At 31.8% G+C, this 27,458-nt stretch overlaps 2 long non-coding RNA genes across 2 annotated transcripts; both read left to right on the forward strand.

The window, feature by feature from the left end:
* The first annotated feature begins 5,998 nt into the window (after positions 1 to 5,998).
* Positions 5,999 to 9,141, forward strand: LOC126892126 (uncharacterized). The gene is made up of 3 exons (XR_007700682.1): positions 5,999 to 6,519; positions 7,559 to 7,716; positions 8,961 to 9,141. It is a non-coding gene; the product is annotated as an uncharacterized LOC126892126 (long non-coding RNA).
* A 16,649-nt stretch (positions 9,142 to 25,790) lies between these two features.
* Positions 25,791 to 27,093, forward strand: LOC126892131 (uncharacterized). The gene is made up of 2 exons (XR_007700687.1): positions 25,791 to 26,174; positions 26,296 to 27,093. It is a non-coding gene; the product is annotated as an uncharacterized LOC126892131 (long non-coding RNA).
* The last annotated feature ends 365 nt before the right edge of the window (positions 27,094 to 27,458 follow it).

The raw sequence follows: 27,458 nt of genomic DNA on the forward strand, positions 1-27,458 counted from the left end.
CAAAGGTAGAATTTCTGGTGGAATAGTCATGTTTAGGTCTTGCTGGAAAGACATGTAGATGTTTACGAATTAAGCAAACAGTTTCTAAAATATATAAAGAAGGTAGTGTTAGAATCCTGTGATCTTTGAAGTAGCTTCTGCAATGTGTTGTTCTTCTGAGGCCAAACAGATATCTTATTGCTCTTTTTTGTAATTTAAAAATAACATCAGTTTGGGCAGCCGTACCAGAACCCCAAAAAGGGAGACCATATCGAAGATGTGACTCGAACAAAGAAAAATATGTTATTTTGGAAGAGGCTAAATCCATTTCCTTCGAAACAGATCTTATTGCAAAGCAAGCTGAGGATAGTTTCTTGCTTAACACATCAATATGAAGGGACCATTTCAGATTGCTATCTAAAAAAATACCAAGAAACTTTACAGAATCAACGATACTGATCTGGCTGTTATGAAGAGGTAAGGGTTGAAGAGCTCCTTTATAGGACAATGCTACTGTTTTATCTACGTTAAAAGAGAGTAAATTTGAATCGGACCAAGATTTTATTGTAAGTAGATCAGAAGTTATAGTAGCATGAAGAGTTGCGATATTTGAGTTGCTCCAAGTGATACTGGTATCATCAGCAAAAAGAAAAACTTTTCCATCGATTTTTAAGCTAGTAATGTCATTAATAAAGATAAGGAAAAGTAGAGGACCCAATACTGAACCTTGTGGTACCCCACATACAACATTTTTGAGACTAGAGTCTGTATCATTTGCTCTAACCAGTTGTTTCCTATTATCCAAGTAAGATTGAAACCAGTTCGAAGAAATACCTCGAATTCCGTAGAAATCTAGTTTTTTATCAAAATATCGTGATTCACACAATCAAAAGCTTTGGAATAATCACAAAAAACAGTGGCAGTGTGCAGATTATTGTTTAATGCTTGATAAACCTCATGCAGTACAGAAAACATGGCATCTGTGGTACATTTATTATTTAAAAAGCCGAACTGATTTTGTGATAAAATATTGTTATCAACGAGAAAGGACATAAGTCGGGCTTTTATGAGTCTCTCAATAATTTTGGAGAGTACCGGTAGTAATGCAATAGGTCTATAATTGCAGGCATTTGATTTTTCACCACCCTTATGAAGAGGAATAATGATGGCCGTATTTAGGCACTCTGGAAATTTACCTTTCTCAAAAGAATGATTAATTAGAGAGATAAGGACTCCCAACACACTGTCTGGGAGATTTGAGAAAATTTTTATGGATAGTCCATCGGTACTACAGGAAGATTTGCTTTTGATATTATTGATTGTCTGAATCAGTTCAGATTTATCAACCGGTCTTATAAAGAATGAATTCGAGACCTTTCCTGAATTAGGGAGATGGGAAATGGGATCTTGTTGTGACACAATAGTTGATGTTATATTTTTACTCACATTAACAAAGTATTCATTTAGATTTTCTGGGTCTGGAAGGGAAAATGTTTGAGCTGTGTGAGTTTTATTACGAAGATCGTTTATTATGGACCAAGTTTCTTTTGCAACACTTTTAGAGCTTCTCAGACGATTTTGATAGTACAATTTTTTAGCTGATTTTATAAGTTTTAAATAGATTGCCCTGTACTTGGTGATATATTCAGTAACAGAGACGTTGGTAGTAAATTTCTTGATGTACAGTAGTGAACGCATATTTTTGGCTGATATGCGGACACCTTTGGTAGTCCAGGGTTTGTGATGTTTTGGCTTAATTGTGATTAAAGGAAATGCTTTATTAAAGATACAGACAAGCTTATTCAAAAAGTCACTGAAATTATTATCGACGTTCATAGAAGGAAAGGGCCACTCAGAGGTTAAGCATAAATTTTGGAATTTACGAAAATTCCGAGCGGAAAAAATCCTGCCTAAACGTCGAGTTTTCGAAGAGTGCTTGCTAAAGATGTTAAACTTCGTATAAACCGCTTCATGATCAGATAGTCCCGCATTAACAGTTGTAGCGCAGACATCACCGGGTGAGAAGTCTGAGACAATATAATCAATTATGGTAGATGAAGTTTTTGTAATCCTTGTAGGAGAATCAATGTGCATTGTTAGACCATACGATTCAAATATGTTGACTAGGGATATTTGTGTAGCACAAGCAGCAGCATAATTAATGTTAAAGTCCCCGCATAAAATTTTTCTGCTTTTATGGGGCAGGTCATCTAACAAATTAAGCAGGTTCTGAAAAAATAGTTCCACGGAAGAGTCAGGTGATCTATAAATGCAAATAATATAAAGATTAAAGTTCTTACTGTAAATTAAGGAAAACTCAAAGAATGCTTCGCTTAATAGAAAATCATATTTTGTTACCAGAGAAAAATCATTATTTGTAGAAAGAATCAGGGTACCTCCATGCGCTGAACTTTGACGATCGTACCTAGCAATAGTGGAATATTTTTCTACAAAAAGAGGCTCGTTGACTTCAAGCCAGTGCTCAGTAACCGCAACTATCGGAGGAAACATTAATTCCTCTAGAAATAGAAATAATTCATCAGTTTTATATATTATAGAACGAATATTAATCAGAACCATGCTAAAGTTGTTATCACTAAAATAATTTGAGGGTTCTAGTCCCTCAGAACACGTCGTGATGTTTAAAAATTTCGTTTAGGAGACACAGCGGAATAGTAATTTTGGTGACATTCCCTTGATTTTTGTAAATGGATAATTCTTTCAGAAGCGAGAAAGGACCTAAAAGCAGCAAGATCAGCTTCCACCTCATCTGGACCAATTCCATAGACTTCGTTAAATTCTAGAAGAATTTTTCGTAGATCTTCCGTGTTGGTAGGAAGCCCTAGCCAAAAACAGTTTAACGCTTGTGTTCGTAAATCCATCGTAAAATACAGAAGCAGGTTGGTCGTGTAGATAAGCAAGATGAAGTTTAATGGCTTTTAAGATATCCGGTTCCCTTAATCTGGCTAGAAGATACCGACTATTATAACGTTATTATTATTTAAGATATTGTAGCAAACAGTAATTTGTTATCTATCGTGGCAGAATGGATCAAGCAATCCAAAGCCAATAGGAAAAAAACTAAAAGTCACACCATGATACTATAAATAACATGAAAAAAAGTATTTATAGTATCACGAGTCACACACAAAAAATATCGTTTCACAAATAATGAAATAACATAATAATAACATAAAAACATAATAGCTAAAGGGCATGTAATTTTAGCATAGGAGAAGAGTTTAAATGGAACAGATGATCAAGTTTATTTGTCACTTCAAAAATTCAAAATACTTGCCCAGATAGCACATGACATCCCGAGAACGTCCGTTTCAGGTCCCAATTAAGTCCGAATGTTCGGGGACCTCAATCGGACGTTCCCAGGAATTACAAATCCAGATGTCCCCAGGAAGTACGATTACGGACGTCCCCAGAACGTCTGTTTCAGGTCCCGGTAAGTCAGAATGTAATGGGACCTTAATCGGACGTTCCCAGGAAGTACGATTACGGACGTCCCTAGGAATTACGAATCCAGACCAGTTCAGGAATGGATCTAATAACTTTTAGTTAGTTATTTCGTTATTTGACATTTGCAGTGTTGCCATACTTTAATTGTTTGATTCTTGTATAATTCCAATCAATGGTATAATATACAAGAATAGTAAGATTAATATATAAGTAGAGATATATTTATAATCTAAACAAAATTTATACAGTTTATCTTCATTTATTAGTTGATCTTCCTTTTTATAACAGTGTTGGTTAACTTTGAATATAATCTACTGAATAATTGAAATTTCAATTAATGTCTTAATAATAATCATTAGTAAAAAGAATTTAAATTATCTTTTGATTTAAAAACATTTATACAGTTGATCTTTATTTATCTTCTTTTGTAACAATTTTAATGAACTTTGATTTAAAATGCCTCTTTTGAGTTTTTTCTATCCAGTATTTACACTGATATTGTACTATTTACTTTTCCAAACTTTATTTTTTTTTGGTGCTTCAAAACTATTGAAGCAGCTATTTTTAAATGTAACTTTATGTGACGTGGTTATGTTTGTGAAAAATTGAGGATACGGCAACGGTGTCATATTATGTTAAGCTAGAACCCTGCCTGGCCTATCATAGGATAGGAATTAAATTAACCGTTATAGAAGGAAATGTTATTTTCTATTCATTCTACAAAAGATTAACTTTCTAATGCAAACAGAGGAACAATTTGTACAGTTAGATACAATACTTAAGCAAAAACCCGATTTTAATTATGGCATAAGTGTTTTTATATAAGGTAGGAACTTAGGTATATCCTTTTATCTACGATTGTAGGTAAAAGAATTATAAAAATTGGGAGGAGAAGGAACATAAAAAGACGTCTTATTGTTTGTTAAATTTTAATAAAAAATTGTTTGATATATAGGTAATAGGTATGTGTTTTTTCATTTTAAATGCAGATTTCATCTTTAAAATTTATGAGTAAATTTATATAAAATAATTTTAGACTTTTTCAACATAGTTTAATAGTAATTAAACGCCATGTTTAAAATTTCTGAAAACATTTTACATAATGCCCTAAAAAGGTTTGGTCGGAGGTTCCAAGGAGGTTTTGGACGACCGTCCCAAGGAGGTTTTAGTCGGACGTCCCCAGGAGAGTTCGGTCGGATGTCCTGGGCACGGATGATTTTATAACATCGGACGTCCTCGGTACGTACCCAGGATTTCCCAGGACCTGAAACGTACGTCCTCAGGACGTACGAATGTCCTAGTGATACATCCCGGGTACGTCCCAGGGATGTACTTGTGCTGTTTGGGTGTGAAAAGGACGACTGCATAAGGCGGCAGCTGTAATGGCCGCTGAAACATGTTTTATGTTAAATTTATTTGAAGTTATCTGAAATAACATTTATGCAGGCTCACTCATTACTTTAGTGAGCGATATGAGATATATTATATCTATTATAGTATACCTCCTGGTCAGTAACAAGCTTTATGGGTAAATAGAAGGATCATTAATATACATGTATGATTTTTTATTCTTTATTTAATTGACCTTTGTATAATTTAATTTTTAAATTTAATAAATCAATGAATTTTGTGTCTCTCTTCTGCCCTTTCATTTTCTCTTGCACGGTTGTGTTGTACCCTTTCCTTTACATTTTCGTGTGTCTATCTGAAGCAATTGAGCTATGTTAAGTATTAGATTTCTTGTAATACATTCTCTATTTTATTATTGGTAGCTTACTTCTGGAACTAGCTTTTTTCTTTAAGAACGCAGGATTCCATCTTCTAGATGTTTGTCATATCTGTACCTATTTTTTTTATTCAGAAAAGTGAAAGGTATCTACTAAAAATATTAAAATTAGTTTTTATTCTTGTTATTGAGATTCTTCAATTTGCCATGTAAATTATCCAATCTTTAAAAATATTGTGTTTTGATATACATAGTTGGTTTAGCCCTAGTTTACTATTCAATATACCAGTTGGATGGATTATAAATCTGTAGCGTTTTGACAATGATTGATATATGTCCATCTAGCCTAATTTTTCAGAGCATTTTAAAAATTTGCCAACCCAAAAATGAAAAGTAATCAACATAAAAAATCAAGTAATATATCAAGTTCTGCCCTACCTTATACAACCCCGATTATCCGTGCTCCTAGGGACCGAAGGTGGCACGGATAATTGAAAAGCACAGATAATCCGAACATGTACATACTTTTTATGTATAATACTACTGTATGTATTCCCTAACAACACACAACATTCCAGGAATGTACTACCAAAGTTCTATCAATATTTCAATGTCCTGGACATTTAGGGAACATTCGGTGAACATCTGTTTAAATTATTCCTGGAATGTTACCATAAGACATTCTGTGAACATACTACCAATGTTCCTATATTTTAAGTTGCGAAATAATACATACGTGTAACAGATACAACATTACTTATAACATACCAGACAAACTAAGTGACACTTTAGGCCTACAGTGCAATAATATGTCAAATTTAAAGAGTTTCCCAAGTTCAATTAATACAATATTATAAACATACAAATGTAATAAAAATTATTGTTCGCGAATATTCAATTTGGAATGCGATTTTGTTAATAAAAAAAATACTTATAACTTATGCAAAACCCAAGAGAGGCATTTATATTTATTTCTTTTGCGTTCATTTTCAAATTCGCCGTGCATATATTTTTGTGCATGGCGCTTGAGAGGGCATCACGTGACTAAAAACGACCAACCAACGACCTCGCTTCGGCCATCTTGGCATCTTCATCTTGGCCACCTTGCTTTGCCGTGGGTGGATCGTTGTTTCTATTATTTGTGCTTTTTAAGAATATTTTTTTAATTCGGATACTTTTATAATAGCTTTAATAGTATTATTAACATAGTGAATAAAATGGTGTCCTGTTTTTAACGCAGTTGGAGTAGCAGAAACAAATGTAGATAAAAAAATCTGCAGGAATAACGTTTCAATTATGACAGAAGCTCCAAACAAATGACTGTGAATGAAAAGCCCTATTAAAAGGTTAGTATGCAAATATGTAAACGAAGGCATGCCCTGTATTTCAGAAAATAAATTAATACTATTAATACCCTAATAATACTACAGTGGAACCCCGTTAAGTCGGCCTCCGATAACTCGGAAGTTCGGCTAACCCGGAACGATTTTCATCAGACAAAATAAACATTTTCTCGGTTCGACTGAGTTGTTTACCCAGATATGAACAATACTGTATGCAACTGTACGTAATTTAGATGTACTGTGCATAATATGTATTTCATGTTTTTGCAATAATGAAGTTTATCTGTTAGTATACCGTAATTTATTAGTTTTTACAATATTCTCCAGCTAACCCGGATTTTCGATAACCCGAACCAGCCACGGTCCCGATTAATCCGACTTATCGAGGTTCCACTGTATTCATAAAAAATCTTTTAAGTAACCTAGATATAACAAAGTGAATAAAAGGCATAAATCAGAAGAATTATTATTTTATTTTATAAGTTAATAATTGGTCATATCCATTTATTATTTTAATAATAATTGTGAATAAGCCACAAACTTCGCTTATTCCTAACTAAAATAGTAAATAGAGATAATAACAATAGGATTTGTAAAACTAAAGTAATTCTTTTTGCGTTTTTGCTAATGTATGCCTTTATAAATAGGATGGTAGACCACACACTATAATATGCAGTACCAACTAATGAATACACAGAATATTATAGTCGATTTGCTAAACTCAGTCTCAGTACTACTGAGTCTCAGACACAACTGGCTAGTGATTTTAGTAAATAATTTTGCCAATTTGGTAAAATTGGCAAAAAAAAAATAATAACTAAATAGTTAATAATTACTGTAATTTTGGCAAAATTGGCCAAAAACAAAAAAAATTACCTACTAAAATCACTAGCCACTTGTGTCAGAGTTTGGGGAACCGACTATACTAATAAACAATTTCTAAGCTGTTTTATAATATTTTGTGAGTCCATTAATCATATTTTTTATTTAAAACTAAAATTTGTTAATAATGCTTAGTAATGCATATATTTTGTATTTTTAGCTTTCCAGAAGATCCTGCGAAGAAGACATGAAGTATAGATCAGATTTGTTAATAGAGGAGTATGTTCAAAACACTTTTTAGAAAAAGATATTGACAGAACTTCACTTTCATCTGTTCGTTTAAGAGACTGTGCTGTTCCAATAGCTTATGTCACACAGGTATATGCATTTTTTTTCTTGGTTTTAACATCTTTAAACGCGAAATACGCAATAGCTTATCGAATTGATGCCATGTTATTTTTCTTTATTAAGGTCTTTGTTTATTATTGTGTATGTGTATTAACAACAGAAACATTTTTGGTTATTCTTTTATTTTATTTTATATTTTGTCATCAAGTGTTCAGTCAATGTATGTAGTTTTCTTATGTACACCTTTATGGGTTTATACCTGGTGGATGTATATTTCAATAAATAAGTAAATAAATAACCTAATTAATAATACAGTCTGTACAATATAGATACTGTTGTAATTAATTATCTACATCGGAGATCTAAGTTGACATTGTTGCCCAACTGCAAAAAATTTTTGAATTCATTTTAAGTCAAATATATCACATAATTATTGCGAAGTAGATTATACAACAAAACAGATTAATATTCAATGTAAATAAATAAAAACATCAGAAATAGAAAACAAGAATTAAGGTATAATCTTATGTTACAGTTATTAAGGTACCAAGGGTATTATAAGGATAATAACGCTTGAGGTCAATGGTGTTTTTAACAAGGGCCTGAGGGATATACGTTGACCGAAAGCGTTATTATTATAATACCTGTGGTGCCTTCAACGTTTAATGTCTGACTAAATTATTCTTTATATGCGAAAAATTTGAATGAATTTTGAATTGATTAGTTTTTAAATAAGTACATTTACCAGTAACAGTAGTAACATAATTGTGGTAACCATAGTTTTACTTAGGTTGATATTTGTCAACTTGACAGTATCTAAGTCGTTATTTAAATTTAATGCCCAAGGGCGTTATATCATACTTAACAGACTTCGAAATGTCATTATTTGTCAAATAATGTACCAGTAGGACATTAAAGTAAATAATAAAAACAATAAATATAATGAATACTAAATACTTATTTGTTTGTGAAAAATCTATTTCTTTGTGGCTTTTTTGTAATTAACTATTCTAATGAGGAAATAAGCCACAATTTACTTGAAAAAATAATTTTATTAAGGTTTCTACTTCCACGTCGGATGTCGTTGTCAAAATACAAAATGTTCATTATTATTATTTTATTTATTAAATATTATTTATTATTTATTTAAATATTATTTAATATTTATTTTTTTATTATTATTATTTATGCGTATTATTACCTGTAAATAATATTTCTTCTGATTGTTAATTGTAAAGGATAGAAAAATTACCTTTTATTTTATTTTCTTTTAGAATCAGCTGAGAGAAGTGGTCTACAAAAAACCAGAAAGGAAACAGAATATGTGGCTACGAAAAGCAAAAGAAAGGTTTACAAAGCAAATGTGACACATTTTTTTATAATATTTAGGAATGTCAGTAAATTACATTAAAAAATGTATGTAAAGATTTTTTGCAATAAAAATGTTTATATTTATCAAGGATGTATTATTTGGTATGGCCACATATCGTCAGTGATGTGACAATACCTCCTATCTGTTTTTTTCAAGAGATTTGTAAGATAGACTAAAAACTTGTTTCGGCCACCTCCTGTTTTCATATATTTTTTGACTTGTTTTGCAGTAAATAACTATCTATTTACTACAAAAAAGTCAGAATACGTACGAAAACAGAAAGTGACCTTAAAAAATGTTTTTCGTCTCCTGCAAACCTCATGAAAAAACATATAGGAGGTATTGTCACATTACTGACGATATATTTCAGTGAATGTCTAAAAAATATTCTGTGAATGTTCAAAGAACGTTCGTAGACATTCATGGAATGTTCTAACAAGACATTCAGTCTAAAAATATACTGTGAATGTCCAAAGAACATTCATGGAATGTTCCAACAAGACATTCAGTCTAAAAAATAGACTGTGAATGTCCAAAGAACATTCGTAGACATTCATGGAATGTTCCAACAGAACATTCTAAGAATATTTAAAATGCTGACACAGCACTTTCCTGGGACTTTCCAGGGACATTCGTGTGCATTTGGGGACATTCCAGGAATGTTTTCAATGTCCTGTGTGTACATTCTAGGAACATTCATGGAATGTTTTGTGTTATTAGGGTTACTGTACTGTACTGTATTATACTTATGTATAATAATACTATAATACTACCATAAAAAGGTAACAGAAAAAATAAATCTTTCATTATGAGTCTCTCTTTCGTCATATAAAGTTTCCGTCAAGTGATTTACGATGACGCTATTTTGATAAAACATCAAAAATGCAACTTGAGTAATAGAAAATCATAGCACAGATAATCCGCACCCAGATAATCGGGGTCCTACTTTAAGTAAAAAGGGGTTTTTACCTTCATCATACACATACCAAACTCTACCAACTTGAGCACTAAATAGCACACTCTTACTAAATAGCATATCAAGCAAATAATCTCATTCTGGCTAAAATCAGACATGGTTTTGCCATACCACTACAGAAATATAGTATTGAATTTAAATAAAAGTTTTCCCCACATTAACAAATTTTTACATCATTGAACAGTTAATAGATTTAATAATCATATATTATAATTATGTGAACAAAATTACCACTGCATCTGTTTCATTAGCTAGCTTGTCTTTATATAAACTTGTCTTTGTCTTCTTTACATACAAATTAACAGTTTTCCACTAATTTAAAATTGATTTACCTCTTGTTCAAGCTCTCCAGTAAACTTTTTCACCATAATCAAATTGTTGTCTGATTAAAATATGGAAATGTATTTCTAAACCTTATGACTTTATATACTTATTTTTTTAAGTTGCAATTCTTTGATTTACTTACATTTTCTTCTTCCAAAATGGAAATAAAATCATTTTGATTATGTCATTATGTGAAAATCTAATTATGTTAGGTTAGGTTAAAGCTGAAAATAAAATAAACACAAAATCAGATGTGTTCCGAGTCTAAACTTACTGTTTAAGCTTATCCATAGAGATGAGCTTATCTACAGGATAACTATCTGGAACATAAATTGATGTGAAAAGACGGGTACATTTTATCTGGCGAATAAATATTTATCCTCCAGATAGCTAACTGTCAGATAAGAGCGTATTTATTCGAAGGTGAAAAGACCGGGCCTAAGTCAAATTTAAAATACATGCCTCTAAATACTTTTAAAAATCAACACAATTCCCAATAAATATTTCTACTTGCATATTTTTATCTTTTGGCATTCTAAAAAATGATTTGTACTCTTTTTGCTGTTTATAATTGTTACAACCGTACATAGCACTTGACTCATTTTGCAAGATATTTTTTTGTATAAGTACAAACACAATTTAGAAAAATTAGCTCGTTATCCAAAAATTATTAAAATTAAATTTGAATGTTTACATCAAATTTGACGTTGTCAAAACGTAGTTACAATCCAAGCCGATAGTGGCAACGTGCTACATGATTTCTGTGAGGGTTGGACGTATTATAGTAAAAATACCATATTTATATTAGGGAGAGATTAAGCCCCGTATTCATAGTCGAGACTCAAGTCTGAGTCGATGCTTAAGGTCGACCTTGAAAAAATTTGTATACAAATTTGTATAAGAGTTTGTTCAAGGTCGGACTTGGCATCGACGCTGACTTGAGTACCGACTATGAATACGGGCCTTAATGTCCAGCAAACGACGGCACTGTTGCCAGATTTACCTTTTTCCTTTTAGCAGGAATTTTAAAATTAGTCTAATGCCACTTTGGTTTTAACCTTTAACTACACGCGCTGGCATATTTTGTACGCCAGATATAAAAATTCTACTGCAAATATATTAAAAAATTTAATTTTTGACCTTGTTTATCTCCCTAACCTGTCACTGGAATGTGCTTTACAATTTGGTTTTAGTTTCGTTCTAATCGGCGTTCTGGGAAAATCGTAATTTGCACTTTATTATTTGTTGTTTCCGGTGGTGAACAATATATGCCACGATTATGTTAATATAAGTAGTAATATAAGTACATATTTCAATTGTTTTTTAGTTATTATGGCACAAAATATATTTTTCTTTATTCGCGAACTCAAGCGAGGGTGCTGCCGCTTATTTGGAACTAGAGGAATTGGGATGAAGATTTAAACAAAACATCCGTTAACCTATGTATCAATGTCGATTGAATGCTTGTCTGGTGTGTTCATTTAATGAATGATTTATTTATATTAGTTAATTACATCAATAAAAATATTAATTATATCAAAATGCGTTATCCCAATTACATCGGCCATTTTCATGCAACTGCACTGCCACCTATAGTCGATTGAGTTCGCGAATACAATACTTTTTTTCCTGTAAAAAATCACATTTCAAAAAATTTTTTATTAGTAATTTTATTTATCGTGGAATCCAGTTATTCCATGATTCCAGTTATAAATCCCAATTGGCTTACTGAGAAGGAACTCCAAGTATTCACTGATCCCAAATAAGGTTTATAAAAAACAACTAAGTGTATTTTTTCAAAAAAAAAATAAACAAATCTGCTGTTTTTAAGTATATTTTCTTGTGGCGTATAAAGTACGCCACGCGTGTAGTTATGTTATAACTTGATGCGCGGGTAGTTAAAGGTTAAAAGAGAGTTCTGTATTCTTAAATTTATAACCTTACTTTTACAAGTAATTAGGATTATTTTATTTACATGTTAATATTGAAACAAGTATTGTACTTTGTCATAATTTAAAACTCATGTTGCAGTATTTTGAAAAAAAAAAATGAAGCTCAAAAGAAATATACTTATACAGTACAAATTATTTTTTAATGGGAATGGAAATTTACGATTTCAAAGGTGAAAATGTGTTGGGATAGCATAGATGGACACTTTTTTTATTTTAGTATTAAGTGGTTACATAATTATTCAGAATATTAATAAAATTACTAGTAATTTGAATTAGTTTTTATATGTATTATAATAGTATTAATTCCAGCGGCGGCTCGTGGCCTAAAAAAGTGGTGAAGATGAGGAAAGTCTGCCGGACCCAAAATAAATTTCGGTATACTTATACCTATGACGTGCCCAAATCTCATTAATAATTCTTTAAAAAATGTTTAGAGTTTAGGGCCCTAACAACTTGAAAACTTTTTTATGGCAAAAGAAAAAGAAAATAATCGTTTTCGTTTTGATTCAATTCGAGTCTCTTGCCATCCTCTGACACAGTGTTTCTGGGTCTCTACCCTTTATCGAAGAGGCTATTGCAAGTAGACTGAATTTCATCAACTCGAGACGAAGAAGAACTGCATCTATTAAAATATCTGCAGTATATTGTGGTTAGACTGTCCTCTAACGGAGAATGACAAAATAAATAAAATAAATTTCGACCAAGAGTCAGGATTCTGTTAACCGAGATACGATAGTATCAAGCGGCGCCGCTAGGAGGAGCTTCTCCAACAATGCGTCTCAGAATTCCTTAAGAACACTTGGTCATTTTGTACTCTAAACCGAGTAAAGCATGAAAAAGAAAAAGAAAATAATCGTTTTCGTTTTGATTCAATTCGAGTCTCTTGCCATCCTCCGACACAGTGTTTCTGGGTCTCTACCCTTTATCGAAGAGGCTATTGCAAGTAGACTGAATTGAATCAACTCGAGACGAAGAAGAACTGCATCTATTAAAATATCTGCAGTATATTGTGGTTAGACTGTCCTCTAACGGGGAATGACAAAATAAATAAAATAAATTTCGACCAAGAGTCAGGATTCTGTTAACCGAGATACGATAGTATCAAGCGGCGCCGCTAGGAGGAGCTTCTCCAACAATGCGTCTCAGAATACCTTAAGAACACTTGGTCATTTTGTACTCTAAACCGAGTAAAGCATGAAAAAGAAAAAGAAAATAATCGTTTTCGTTTTGATTCAATTCGAGTCTCTTGCCATCCTCTGACACAGTGTTTCTGGGTCTCTACCCTTTATCGAAGAGGCTATTGCAAGTAGACTGAATTGAATCAACTCGAGACGAAGAAGAACTGCATCTATTAAAATATCTGCAGTATATTGTGGTTAGAGCTCCTCCTAGCGGCGCCGCTTGATACTATCGTATCTCGGTTAACAGAATCCTGACTCTTGGTCGAAATTTATTTTATTTATTTTTTATGGCACTTATTTTAGAGACGAGGATGAAGAGATACTTAAGCAAAAAAGCAGTATGTATTAGATAGATTAATAAAACTGACTTAAACTATAATAATTAATTTTTATAAATCAAGTCGAGTCTTCGATCGTTTATGGAAGCAAATCTATCAATGATAACCTCGTAGAAAGGATGCTTGTACATAAGTTTATTTAATAGTTCTCTATGAGTGCGATAACAGTCAAACTAAAAGTTTTTAGCCTTTTTAAGCACGAAAAACTTCTTTCTACAGATAAGGTATTCGATGGAATTGTCAGAATTAAACAAAACAAATTATAGTCTTCTGTAACAATGTCTTTAATTGGTTGTAATTTTATAACCAATTCTTGCAAATTACCATTTTTTAAATTTCCGTCAGCATAAAAAAGGCAGAGCTCTCTTTTAAGTCTTTGAATTTTAGTAAATTTGTTGCCAAAAACTCAAAATAAATTTTGAAAAGCGTCGGAAGGAATGATCAAACTGTATGACCCGAACTTTGTTGTATCTGCTAAGCTTACGAATTTTAATTCATCACAATCCTGAAAATGTACATCCATTTTCATTAAAATATCATAATATATTAAATAAAAAAATTAATGCTCTGTATTGGGTAGAATTTGCATTCGTGCTCATACCATCATCACACCTACATAGATCTTTTCAAAGTATTAATGACGATCCTTGTGCTTGCTTGTCAAAAATAGAATTAAAAAATTATTCGCTTCTTTTATCACGTATTAATTGACGAGTCCTTTTTATCTAGTTTATAATATGAAAAATGTCGCTAAAAACTGTTGCTAAAAATGTAAACTCAAAATAATTTAAATCTCCTAAAAAGCCTTTAGCCAGCTGAACTGATTTGCGGTCTTCCATCTTCCGAAAAAAACGAATACTCGAATACTGCCCATCATAGCCATCCAACTAAAACTAGGTGAATACGGTGAATTTATTTTTAAATTCATCTGCACTTGCTAATCTGGGTACTGCTAGTGCCGATATGATCACGTCACGTTGCCATGACAACCGTTGACGCTTGTGCAGCTGAGAAACGAAATTTCATCCACGTCTTCATCTAACTTTGCTTGAGTCATAGAAGTCAAATGACACAGGTCAGGATCTGACCGTCAAGGACCTACAGTTTTAATTTTTTGATTACATATTGAAATTCTTTTTTAATTTTTGGATTAATTGAAAAGGAGTAGGTTTATAATTAATTTCAGTATATATTATATAATAATGCTACTTATATTTTTTTATTTTTTTGTCTCAATTTAATTATATTTTTGGTGAAGCTCACCTTCACCTACTTCACCTGGCCGGCCGCCGCTGATTAATTCTCATCATGTATCTGGCTAAATAGCTAAGCGCTAAAGCCGCAAAATAAAAAAAACATTCTTAATGGCCTAGCACCTTTACTTTACCTGGGGGCGAGGCGAGTTAATAAATTCTATTTTCTTATTGCAGTCATTTTGTGACGTCTTAAGAAGGTACATAAATGACGTCTTTATGCTGTGAAATTTTAACCGTAGAAAGACATCTTCATGACTTGTATTTACATGATATAGGGCTTTTCATTCACAGTCATTTGTTTCGAGCTTCTGTCATGTGTTGTCTAATATTAATATATCTACGTCATATGTTATTGGTATTGCCAAAGAATACATATCTCCCAAGAACCGACACAAACGGATTATCTATGAACTAAATTTTTATGCGCATGTGCCAGATCGGCCATTTCTCAATTTGTATGAATAGCAAATAATTTTGGTGACATTTGTCTTGTACAGGATCGGCGTTTGTTGTCACAGTTGTTTGTTTGGCTTGGCTTGGCGTTAGTATTTTGTTTTTGTATCAGTTTGTAGCTCATAATATTTTGTATAGACTTATTTTCTATATATATTTTCTTATATAGCCTACAACTATTAATTGTTATTTTCCAACATTTATACAATTTAAATCTTTTTGAGATATCTTGATTATGTGAATTAATTATTTTAAGCTTTTTCATGAACTATAAACTATCATATAAAAAATTAATTTTGTATTTATTGGGATTTCACAAAGAATTTGAATCTAAAATATCATACAAATTCTCTAACCTTTCTTTGACCTCTACTGTACCAAATGCATCTGCAGGAAGAGCACAAAGTCATATTTTATATGTGTTCATTCCACAAGCCACGTGATGTGTTTAAAAAGTTGAGAATCCAATACTCACAAAAACTTCCATAAAGTACTTTTATCAGCAAACCTAAATTAAATTTAATAAACTATGTTTCATTAAATTGTTTCTGTAGTTTGTATAAAACAATAACTTAGGTCAAATATATAAAACAATTTATGACTGACTACTTGAAATTCAGGATTTTCAGGAGTAACATTATATAATTTAGCTAATTCAAAAAGTTTGATCCAATATCACTTGAAATTGTTTCAACATTCAACTTAATGCTTGATAATTGACAATACACTCTTCATAATAGGTTTACATTCTCTTGATTATACTTGCGTTCCAACAAAAAAAGCTAAAGGCTGCTTTCATATGGAATATAAGCTTCTGACCATAATGATCAAAACGTTTCCATATATATATTAATTAATATATTAATTAAAAAAATTACTTTTTTACACGATTGATCATTTTTGACTGTTTACCGTGACAGATTTTACGTCAGTAGGTGACATTTACTAGCAACTCGACGGTAAGTAATCCAACTCGACAGTAAGTACTCCAACTCGACGGTAAGTAATTCACTTACCGTCGAGTTAAAAAATCTCTTAATTTTAATTTATTTTTTGAAAGAATAAAGAAAACTAACGAATTATTTATTAATATTGAAACTTCTTAGGCCTATAGCCAACATTTTTTCTCTTCAAATACGCGATCAAAGTTGAAAACTTGGAAATATCAATGCCATCATAAAGAAAAACGGTGGATTTAATCATTGAATATTCTGCCCAGAGGCTTCCAGGAGCTTTCAACTGCATATGTCTTTGAACGAAATATGCCAATAGAGTCTTTTCTTCGATTCTTGCCTTCGCACTTCGCATTTTTTAAAACTTTGGTAGGTATTTTGATAACGGATGTTGGATTTTTCGGGAATAATTGCGGAACACCCTTCTTCCCAAGCCCGTTCAATTTCTTCAAATTCACTTTCGCTCATATTTTAATTTATAATAATCAAAATTGTACTTAAAATTATTGACAACTAAATAAAAACTCAATTCTCCATTGTTGTTATGCACCCTAGTTACTACCTAACAACCAAAGTATCTATCTTGATAAAATGAATGAAACTAGTCAATATGACGAAAATGTTTAATTTTATAATTTATAATGGTATCAATCGTGCAAAAAACGTTATAAGCATGTCGAACGTTAAGGGTAACCGATCTCAGACAATAATAAACAATTGTCTTCGATCGGTATAAAACCCTTACCGTTCTCCATACTTAATATACTATTTCTCTTTTCTCGATTGCTTATTAGTTTTTATTGTATACTATATATATATTTTTTCAGTTATTACATCTTTATATTTATAGAAATAAAATAGTACAATACTTATTGGTTTTTTATTTATTTACCCCGATATTCGACTTTAAAGAATGTACTGGCTGGTTTTGGCTGGAATGTACGGAATGTTTTGGCTGGTTTCCAAGACAATAAAAATTGAAAATATTGACATTCGATTTTAACATACAGTTTCTTGTTGTTGATCACGAACATTTGTCATCCAAAAAGAATTGGATTCCGTGACGGTTACAACGGCTGTTATTTTTCGATTATTTTACGAAATAACGAATATAATGAATTAGGAAATACCTCGACAAACAAGTAATTGGTCCTAGGTTTTCACCCAAAGTAATCGAAAGTAGAACTGGAAGTCGATATTGGAACTCTTCGTGTAACTTTGCGTCGATTGATCTACGATTTTACTAATTTTGTCATCTTGCTTTACATTCATATCATATTTTGAGTGACTTTAAAGCAACACCTACGGTTGTAACTCTAAAACCGAAGTCCGATGTCAAATTTCTCATCTTTAATACCATCCATGGGTTATAAGCTTTCATTCGACACCTCATTTGTCATTCTATCTGTATTAGTAACTGAGGAGTTGTATTCGCGGTCGGACGGACAGACAGTAATGAAACCAGAAGTATACAGGGTGTCCCGAAAAGATTGGTCATAAATTATACAACAGATTCTGGGGTCAAAAATAGGTTGATTAAACCTCACTTACCTATATACAATAGTGCACACAAAAAAAGTTACAGCCCTTTAAAGTTACAAAATGAAAATCGATTTTTTTAATATATCGAAAACTTCTAGAGGTTTTTTATTGAAAATGGACATGAGGAATCTTTATGGTAGCAGCATCTTAAAAAAAAATTATAGTGAAATTTGTGTACCCCATAAAAATTTTATGGGGGTTTTGTTCCCTTAAATCCCCCAAACTTTTATGTACGTTCCATTTAAATTATTATTGTGGCACCATTAGTTAAACACAATATTTTTAAAACTTTTTTGCCTCTTAGTACTTTTTTCATAAGTCAGTGTTTATCGAGATATTTTGAATATTTGTCGAATCTACCACCTATTTGTATATGGTTAAGTATGATTATAGACACCTGTTAATAATCTGAAAATTTATTTATAACTTAAATTTGTTGGCATATTTTGAAAAAGAAGCCACATCTCGATAAAAGTTGACTTATCAAAAAAAGACTAAGAGACAGAAAAGTTTTAAAAACACTGTGTTTAACTAATGGTACCACAATAATAGTTTAATTGGAACGTACACAAACATTTGGGGGGTTTAAAGGAACAAAACCCCCATAAATTTTTTATGTAAATATAGTAAAAAAGTAGCCGCATCTCGATAAAAACTGGCTTATCGAAAAAATACTAAGAGGCAAAAAAGTTTTAAAAACGTTGTGTTCAACTAATGGTACCACAATAATGAATTAATTGGAACGTACACAAAAGTTTGGGGGGGTTCAAGGGAACAAAATCCCCATAAATTTTTTATGGGGTGGAAAAATTTCACTATAATTTGGTTTTAAGGTGGGCCTGTCATAAGAATGATACATGCCCGTTTTCAATAAAAAATCTTTGAGAGTTTTCGACATATTGAAAAAAATCGATTTTCATTTTGTAACTTCAAAGGGCTGTAACTTTTTTTATGAGCACATTTGTACTAAGGTAAGTTAAGTTCAACCGAACTATTTTTGACCCCAGAATGTGTGGTATAATTTATGACCATTCTTTTCGGGGCACCCTGTATATTTGTTCTCGTCTTGCGAATGCGCGTCGAATAATATATCACTTGTGCTATTGCGGTGACTTTAAAAGAGTACTTCCGGTCGCATTTCTAAAACCGGAAGTCCTAGGTCAAATTTCCCACCTTTAGTACCATCCATGTATTATGAGCTTTCATTCGACACCTCATTTGTGATTCTACCTGGTATAGTGACGGAGGAGTTACATTTCCGGTCGGACGGACAGACAGTCTAGGTCAAATGTCTCACCTTGAGTACCATCCATGGATTATAAGCTTTCATTTGACACCTCATTTGTCATTCTACCTGGTATAGTGACTGAAGGAGTTATATTCGCGGTCGGACGGACAGACAGCCTATTAGGTCACACCAAGTCGTTCAAATTCTCACCAACTTGTTCACACTTTTTTAAAATTGGTGAAAACAACAAACTATATTTTGTATCGTTGTATCAATATAAGCCAAAAAGAATAATTAGTGAATGTCACGCCACTATAATATATTTTATTATTGGTCTTTCAATGCTAAAATCAGGATAAAAAAGGTATTTTATCCATGGTTTTAATCAATATAATTCTCACCATTACTTTGTGTTGTATTTGCAACCTTTTGTAAATCAAAAATAATTCCACCATATTAAGAATGTCAACAAAAGCCGGCCCTGCATGCAACCTTTCTCTCAGTGCAACTAAAATTTTATTGATACACGCCAGAAATGTGCGAGACTTTTCTCAGTGTACTCGCGTGTACACTTGCCAACTCGATACTAAAATTAAGTACATGCTAACAACAAAAGAATCGCCGTCCGTGTCGGTTCTTGTGAGAGATATGTATTTTTTGGTATTGCCAATGATACAAACCAAAGACGTACGACGTAGACATAGAAGAGTGGGTGGGGTAGAAAGGGAACTCTATAGGCAGAACTGGTCCCGTATTCCAACACCATCGATATTTTTGGAAGCCAACTAAGCGTTTTAAATTGGAAGATTTCTGTAACGATTTGGAAGATCTCTGTAACGTTTTGGAAGATATCTGTACCGTTTTGGAAGCTTCGCTAGGCATACCAAATTCTATAATGTGCACGTTATTAATTTTTAGTTTTTGCAATAAAATATTTTTATTACAGAAACCATAAAAATAAAAATAATTATTGCAAAAACAAAAAATTAATAACATGCACAAGCATAGAATTTAGCATGAGCAGCGATTATATTTAAAAAATGATAAGTATGTATGTATGGACAATGTAAGAACAATAATGAAACCAACAAATGACAGTAATAATTATTATTTATATAAATCTTGACATGAATTCATTGTTTTCATAACATAATGTAAAATGTCTTTCTACCTTAGGAATTATTCACATTACCTGGAAACAACTAGGTACAGTTGAGGGAAGAAAAATAATTTATACACTGAAAAAATGTCTATTAATAACTAAAATATGAAACATTCACTTCACTAATCACTTAAGTACGGGATAAAAACTTACTACACAAATATAAAATTGATATAAAACGCATACACCGCATACACAACACAAAAATTACAAAATGACGCACTTAATTCCATACAAGACAACGTTGCCATATTTTATTTAGGAAATATATTGCATGTTTGGCTAAAATCTACTAAATCAAGAACTAAAACTTTATTAACTTATTTAAGTATAATTTAGGTTTTTTTATAATAAAAACAGCAGCTAACTTAACTAGAAATAAATATAACGTGAATGTAAAAAACCAAACTTTTTTTACATTTTAACAGAGAAACAAAATGACCTAGGTACTTAATTAATTTTTATCAGTTTTATATTTAATATTTTTATATAATATTTTGTCATCCATTGATTTTAACATATTATGCATGTCTGGATCAAATTTGGTACCTCATTCATACCTTCTTTGACAAATAATCATGAAAATACATTTTTTCTACAACCGTGTTAAAAATGCAATTTTTAGCACTCCATACGAGCGTTAAAAATGTTACTTCAAGGCACTATTGTTTGTTTTTTAACCAAGAGGAGTGATTCAAATTTACCGCGCCGTAATGCTTGTTTCTAATTGGTCCAACCACAGGCAAGTTTACTCCACTGTTAATAAATTTTGACACTAATGACATTTATGAAAATTTGGCACTTCTGTCATTTTATAGGTTAATTAAGTATATCGGTGATTTTTTGTGTTTTCTGCATTATTCCTTTAATTTTTAGATTTTTAGTCTACTTTTATATAAAAACAGTTGTTTTTAGAAAACTTTAGCGATGTGTTAGTATAATATAATATGTATGGATTATCATCGAAAGCTGATATGATCAACGAATAAAGAAGATGAATTTGGTGACTTTTCTAGTAACTTTCATGGGTGTGAATCTGTCTTTTTAGTTTACTCCTCTTGGTTAAAAAATCAACTATAGTGCTTTAAAATTTTTAAGGCACTGCAGTTCGTATTGACCCTATAGGCAATTTGATGTAATGTCAAAAAAATATAAAAATGGAATGTCAGTCAAGTTCAAGTAAAAGTTTTTGTAGATATTGTCCTGTAATTACGTTTGTAGAAAAAATATTGTATGATATGCGTGTTGAAAAGTACATTTTTAAAGCACTCATGTGAATTGCAGAACTCGCTTCGCTCATTCTGCAAACTTTCACATGCTTGCCTTAAACGTGTACTTTTAACATTTATATCATAAATAACTATTTATTCAAAAGTTTATTGCGATCATCGTAATACGGTTAAAAACGGAAAAAAATCTTTTTCATTTTACGTTAATAGAAACGGGTAAACACATTATTTTTGCAAAGTTACATTTTACATATATATTTTAGTTTTCCGTCGTTAGTTTAATTTTAATAGCCTCACCGAATGTCAAAACTCTTTGTTATATAAATATTACCCGAAACACTACTGCACTGCTGTTTGAAACAAGAAAGTTTGGTATCAGACACCAGTTTCATTTATTTCTCTAATCTCTGTATTCATACCTACGTCCTGAATCTTATTTTCGGTAATGACATTAGGAAATTGTAACAAAATGTCAAATGTAAATACTATTAAAGAGTTTTCGTACTTCCGGGCCTAAAGTGACAACTTCACTCCCTTGTGACAGGTACTAAAGTGTCACATTTAATCCCTCCGGGATTAAATATTGACGAAACTCCCGGAACGATTAAATCACAAACAAACGAATTTAAGGGATATTTTATTGAAAAATATAATTAATTAGAATGGTAATTAACGTTAATATTCAAATTAATATTGTGACAGTTCGTAAGAACTGATCTACCTGCTCAGACGTGAGAATTCTTGACTTCTTTGGCTTAAATCCCTCATTTCTTCTCTTCAAAAAAGCTAATAATTTTGGAAATTTACTTATATCAATATCTTCTCTAATGTTAATAACCGATTTCAGCATTGAGTAATGTGCCCAGAGAGTTGAGGCACAAACCGCTTTTGATTTATCATCGAAGTAGACTAACAGCGCATTTTCAGTAGGTTGTCTCACATTTTTTAAGCGGCACCACTTTTTAAAAGCATCGTACTGCTGCTCGTATAGTTTTCTAGATTTCGGTGGTAACAATTCTTCACCTACTTCGGCTGCTCTTTTATCAATATCAGATACACCTTCTTCACTCATGATACCAATAATTATCAATAACAATGTTTCTTTACAATGACACTAGTAATGACAATGTTTCTAAATTATAACTGTCACAACGCAATGTTACTATGGTAACTTATTTTAAAGACAGTTTATTAAATGAGTTGAAGAGAGAAAAAACTGATTGAAATTATTGAAATAATTAATAAAATCATACCGGAAGTACGAAAAGTATCGTATATACCTTGCGACTGAAGTACATTTAATCCTTCAGGTAAATTATGGCCCTCCCTGCGGTCGGGCCATAAACTTTACCTTCAGGATTAAATGTACTACTTCAGTCCCGCGGTATATAATGTACTATAATTTCATTTTAGTCATAATGCATAGCACAGAAAATGTTGATATACAGTGATGAGCGCGCTAATAACCGGCAAAATAGCTCAAAAGATGGAAAACATAATACATTGCGAAACAAAAAGAGATGAAACTAGTGGAGGTGGAAATTATTGTTATAAACGTCTAAAATACCATTACATTACATAGTTTCCCACCTTTAGACGTATCAGAGGTATGACAACTGTCCGTGTGACAGTAGAATTTTATAAAATACTCCTGTTACAGCTGTCACAGACGTCTACAGTTGGAAAATTATGTAATGTAATGTTAATTAATAGTACGTTTATAACGATAATTTCCACCTCCACTAGTTTCATCTCTTTTTGTTTCGCAATGTATTATGTTTTCCATCTTTTGAGCTTTTTTGCCGGTTATTAGCGTGCTCATCACTGTATACCAAAAACCTACTAAAAAATATTGCCTACTAGAATTAAAAGGTTTGTTCCAACACGACCAAGAACCGTCAGATTACCGTTTCGTTACTAGATAATTAACGTTCCATGGGTTCCATGGGAACGAAATAATACGTTCCATGGTACTGCGCAGGACGGTGATCGTTACATGTACGGTTCTCAGTCGTGTTGGAACAAACCTAAAAAAAAATATATCAAAAATCTATCAAAAAAGTAGAAATCTGCTGAATGTGGCAACGCTGTTACCAAATAAACACAACTGTCCAACTCGACATTCAATTGTCAAATATTCTTCTTCTTTTCAATTAGCCTTGTACCACATATATTAGCGATCCACATTATGTGTCGCCATCTCTAATTCCGGAAGCTCACTATATATATGGAACCAATTTTTTCCATCGAGTTCGCAGGGCATGGACGTAGATATATTAGGGAGTTTTTGTTGCTACGTAACGTACGCATCTCCGTATACGTAAAGCAACTAACGTGTCGTAGAGGATGAATGTTAAAATAGGTAGTTTTTGTAACTGCCTTAACGTAACGTAAAGCAAATCGTAAAGTCATTTTTAAATTCCGTCGACATTAAAAAAATAAAACAATGTTCACACAATATACAATTAATATACAAATGTAAAAAAAGATAAATGAATGATGAAATTGTATGGTTTTAATTGCTTCTATTTAAATATAAAAATATTATTTTTCCTTAGGTTAAAATTTTTTTATTTTTGTTTATACCTACTTTTTAGTTGTAAATTATTGTATACCTACATCAGGGCCCGGATTACGTACACTCGATACGCATCGTATCCGCCATGTTTTACCATAGCGCCTTACGGGAAAACATGGCGGATACGATTCGTATCGATTGTTCGTAATCCCTATGCAGAATTCCAGTAGGTATAATGTAAATAGTGTGGTAATATTTATTTGAAAATTTTACTGAAACTAGGTCATTTGTTTATCTAGTTATTAATTGTGGTGATCACTGTATTTCTTAAATTAATACAAGATTTGTTTGTTTTGCTTTATTAATAGGCAACTTAAAAACAATAAAATTTTAAATCTATTATGAAGTTCCAATTTCCAATTACAAACACAGAATAATTTTACTCAAATAGACTAAACCAATAACCAATATAACCTTAAAATGTTTAGAAACGAGTATTACGCTGATGAAATGTTCATTTGGTAGGTAATCGGGCAATATCCTCGTGTGCATTCGGTGACTTTCGGCTCGATAGGGATGCGTATGAACCTAACGTACCAGCCCGTAACCTTAGGTAATACGTATCGCGATACGGGAGTTCAACCATTAATGCGCAAGCGTATATGTCAAAAAGATGCGTTACGTTTACGTATTTGTGTGCACAAAAACTCCCTAGGTTGTGCACACAAATACGTAAACGTAACGCATCTTTTTGACATATACGCTTGCGCATTAATGGTTGAACTCCCGTATCGCGATACGTATTACCTAAGGTTACGGGCTGGTACGTTAGGTTCATACGCATCCCTATCGAGCCGAAAGTCACCGAATGCACACGAGGATCTTGCCCGATTACCTACCAAATGAACATTTCATCAGCGTACGTACTAACCGTTTATAAACATTTTAAGGTTATATTGGTTATTGGTTTAGTCTATTTGAGTAAAATTATTCTGTTTGTAATTGGAAATTGGAACTTCATAATAGATTTAAAATTTTATTGTTTTTAAGTTGTCTATTAATAAAGCAAAACAAACAAATCTTGTATTAATTTAAGACATACAGTGATCACCACAATTAATAACTAGATAAACAAATGACCTAGTTTCAGTAAAATTTTCAAATAAATATTACCACACTATTTACATTATACCTACTGGAATTCTGATGTAGGATAATAATTTACAACTAAAAAGTAGGTATAAACAAAAATAAAAAAATTTTAACCTAAGAAAAAATAATATTTTTATATTTAAATAGAAGCAATTAAAACCATACAATTTCATCATTCATTTATCTTTTTTTACATTAGTATATTAATTGTATATTGTGTGAACATTGTTTTATTTTTTTGAATGTCAACGGAATTTAAAAGTGACTTTACGATTTGCTTTACGTTACGTTAAGGCAGTTACAAAAACTACCTATTTTAACATTCATCCTCTACGACACGTTAGTTGCTTTACGTATACGGAGATGCGTACGTTACGTAGCAACAAAAACTCCCTATTATGTGACACTTGACCGAAGCTCGAAACAAATGACAATCGATGACGAGCCCTATTCAATAGAGGAAGAGCTAAAGTTCTTATGGAAATCCATTGTTGCCACATCTTCAAACATGAGAAGAGACGTCTATCAATTACTGTCAATTGTCATTGTCTGATGATCTGTGTTATGTTTGGTTATGTTGTTGACAAGTTTTGATAGGATAAGGATATTTTAAACACATTTTAAAAGAAAAAGAACCTTAGTAGTTAGTAGAAAGGAAAGCAATTTTAGATTCCAACCTTATTATTACTTGTGAAATATTATCATCTAGTGGGAAAACCGCAGTGATTGTGCCTTCAAACGGGCAATTTGAAAGGACAACCCCACCAAAAACCATTATAATTGTAAATTGAAGTGATTGATATTAAAAATGTTTGTACCTATGTAATTGTACATGTAAAGCTGGAAATTCAGGTAAATGCAAACATATAATTGGCACATTACTATATATTTTTTGATAAGTGATTACATAATGGTTTGATAAAAGAACCATTTCCCTGCAACTTTGTTTATAATTCTTTTTTATTGCTTACAGGCATACCATGGAAAATTTGAAAAAACTAAGCACTACAGACATCAGACAACAGTGGGGATAATTTAAAAAACAATAATACAACATAGTCAACAATAAAGTCCTACCAGTCTGCTGATAAATGGGCTACTGATATTGTACTAAATTATGATTTAGCTCTATTTTACTCAAATAATGTTGAAGTAAGCTGCAGTAACTCTGTTGAAATATCTTTAGCTATGCTAAACCAAACTGGAGAAGCATGAAAAAAGCTGACGTGACTGCAAGTAACTGGGACAATTTATTGCCATTTATTTACTTATGATAAAAATAAAAGCCTAAGTTGGCCACTTAAAGTCAACCAATTGTATAATTCCAATTTTAAAGAAAATACTGTACCCTTCTGTGGGAAAAAATTATGAATCAGCTGCTTTAAATATGTATGAAAAAATAACTCTTATGACTGGCAGTGTCAATGGAATTGTTTCCGGAAAATGTCTAGAAATAAACTGTCCTCTGGCAGGTAAAACAAAATCTGTGCAATCAATTTTACGTGACCTTAAATATTTATGCATAATTGAGGGAAAACAATATTATGTTAAAGAAAAATCATATGTATTTATGGACAAGTGCAATTGCTACTTACAGGACTACAAATATGTTATTTTGTAGTGTTTTGTCCATTTGATAAGTCCACACTTCTTATTAAAGTACCATTTGATGTAGAATTTATACAAATGTTAAAAATTTTGGTAGAGGTATATTTTTACAATGTATTATCAGTTTTATTCCAATTATATAAGTAAAAAACTTGTTTTAAAAGATTGTTTTATTTCTTATAGGTACTTTTACTTGAAAAGAATATTCACACTTGACTACACTCATCATCTGTGAATTCGGATAATATATACAGTAGAACCCTGATTATCCGTGCTATGGTTTTCTAATACTGAAGTTGCATTTTTGAGGTTTTATCAAAATAGCGTCACCTTAATTCACTCAACGGAAACTCTGTAAGCCAAGAAGACTCGTAATGAAACATTCATTTTTTCTATTATCTTTTTATGGTAGGTACATATGTATGTATATACGTATATGTGTATTATATTATATAAGAAATAAATTTCAATTATCCATGCCACATCTGACCCCGAGGAGCACGGACAATCAGGGTTCTACTGTACACA

Source organism: Diabrotica virgifera, chromosome 9 (assembly GCF_917563875.1).
Source record: "Diabrotica virgifera virgifera chromosome 9, PGI_DIABVI_V3a".
In the NCBI taxonomy this organism is placed as follows: Eukaryota; Metazoa; Arthropoda; class Insecta; order Coleoptera; family Chrysomelidae; genus Diabrotica; species Diabrotica virgifera.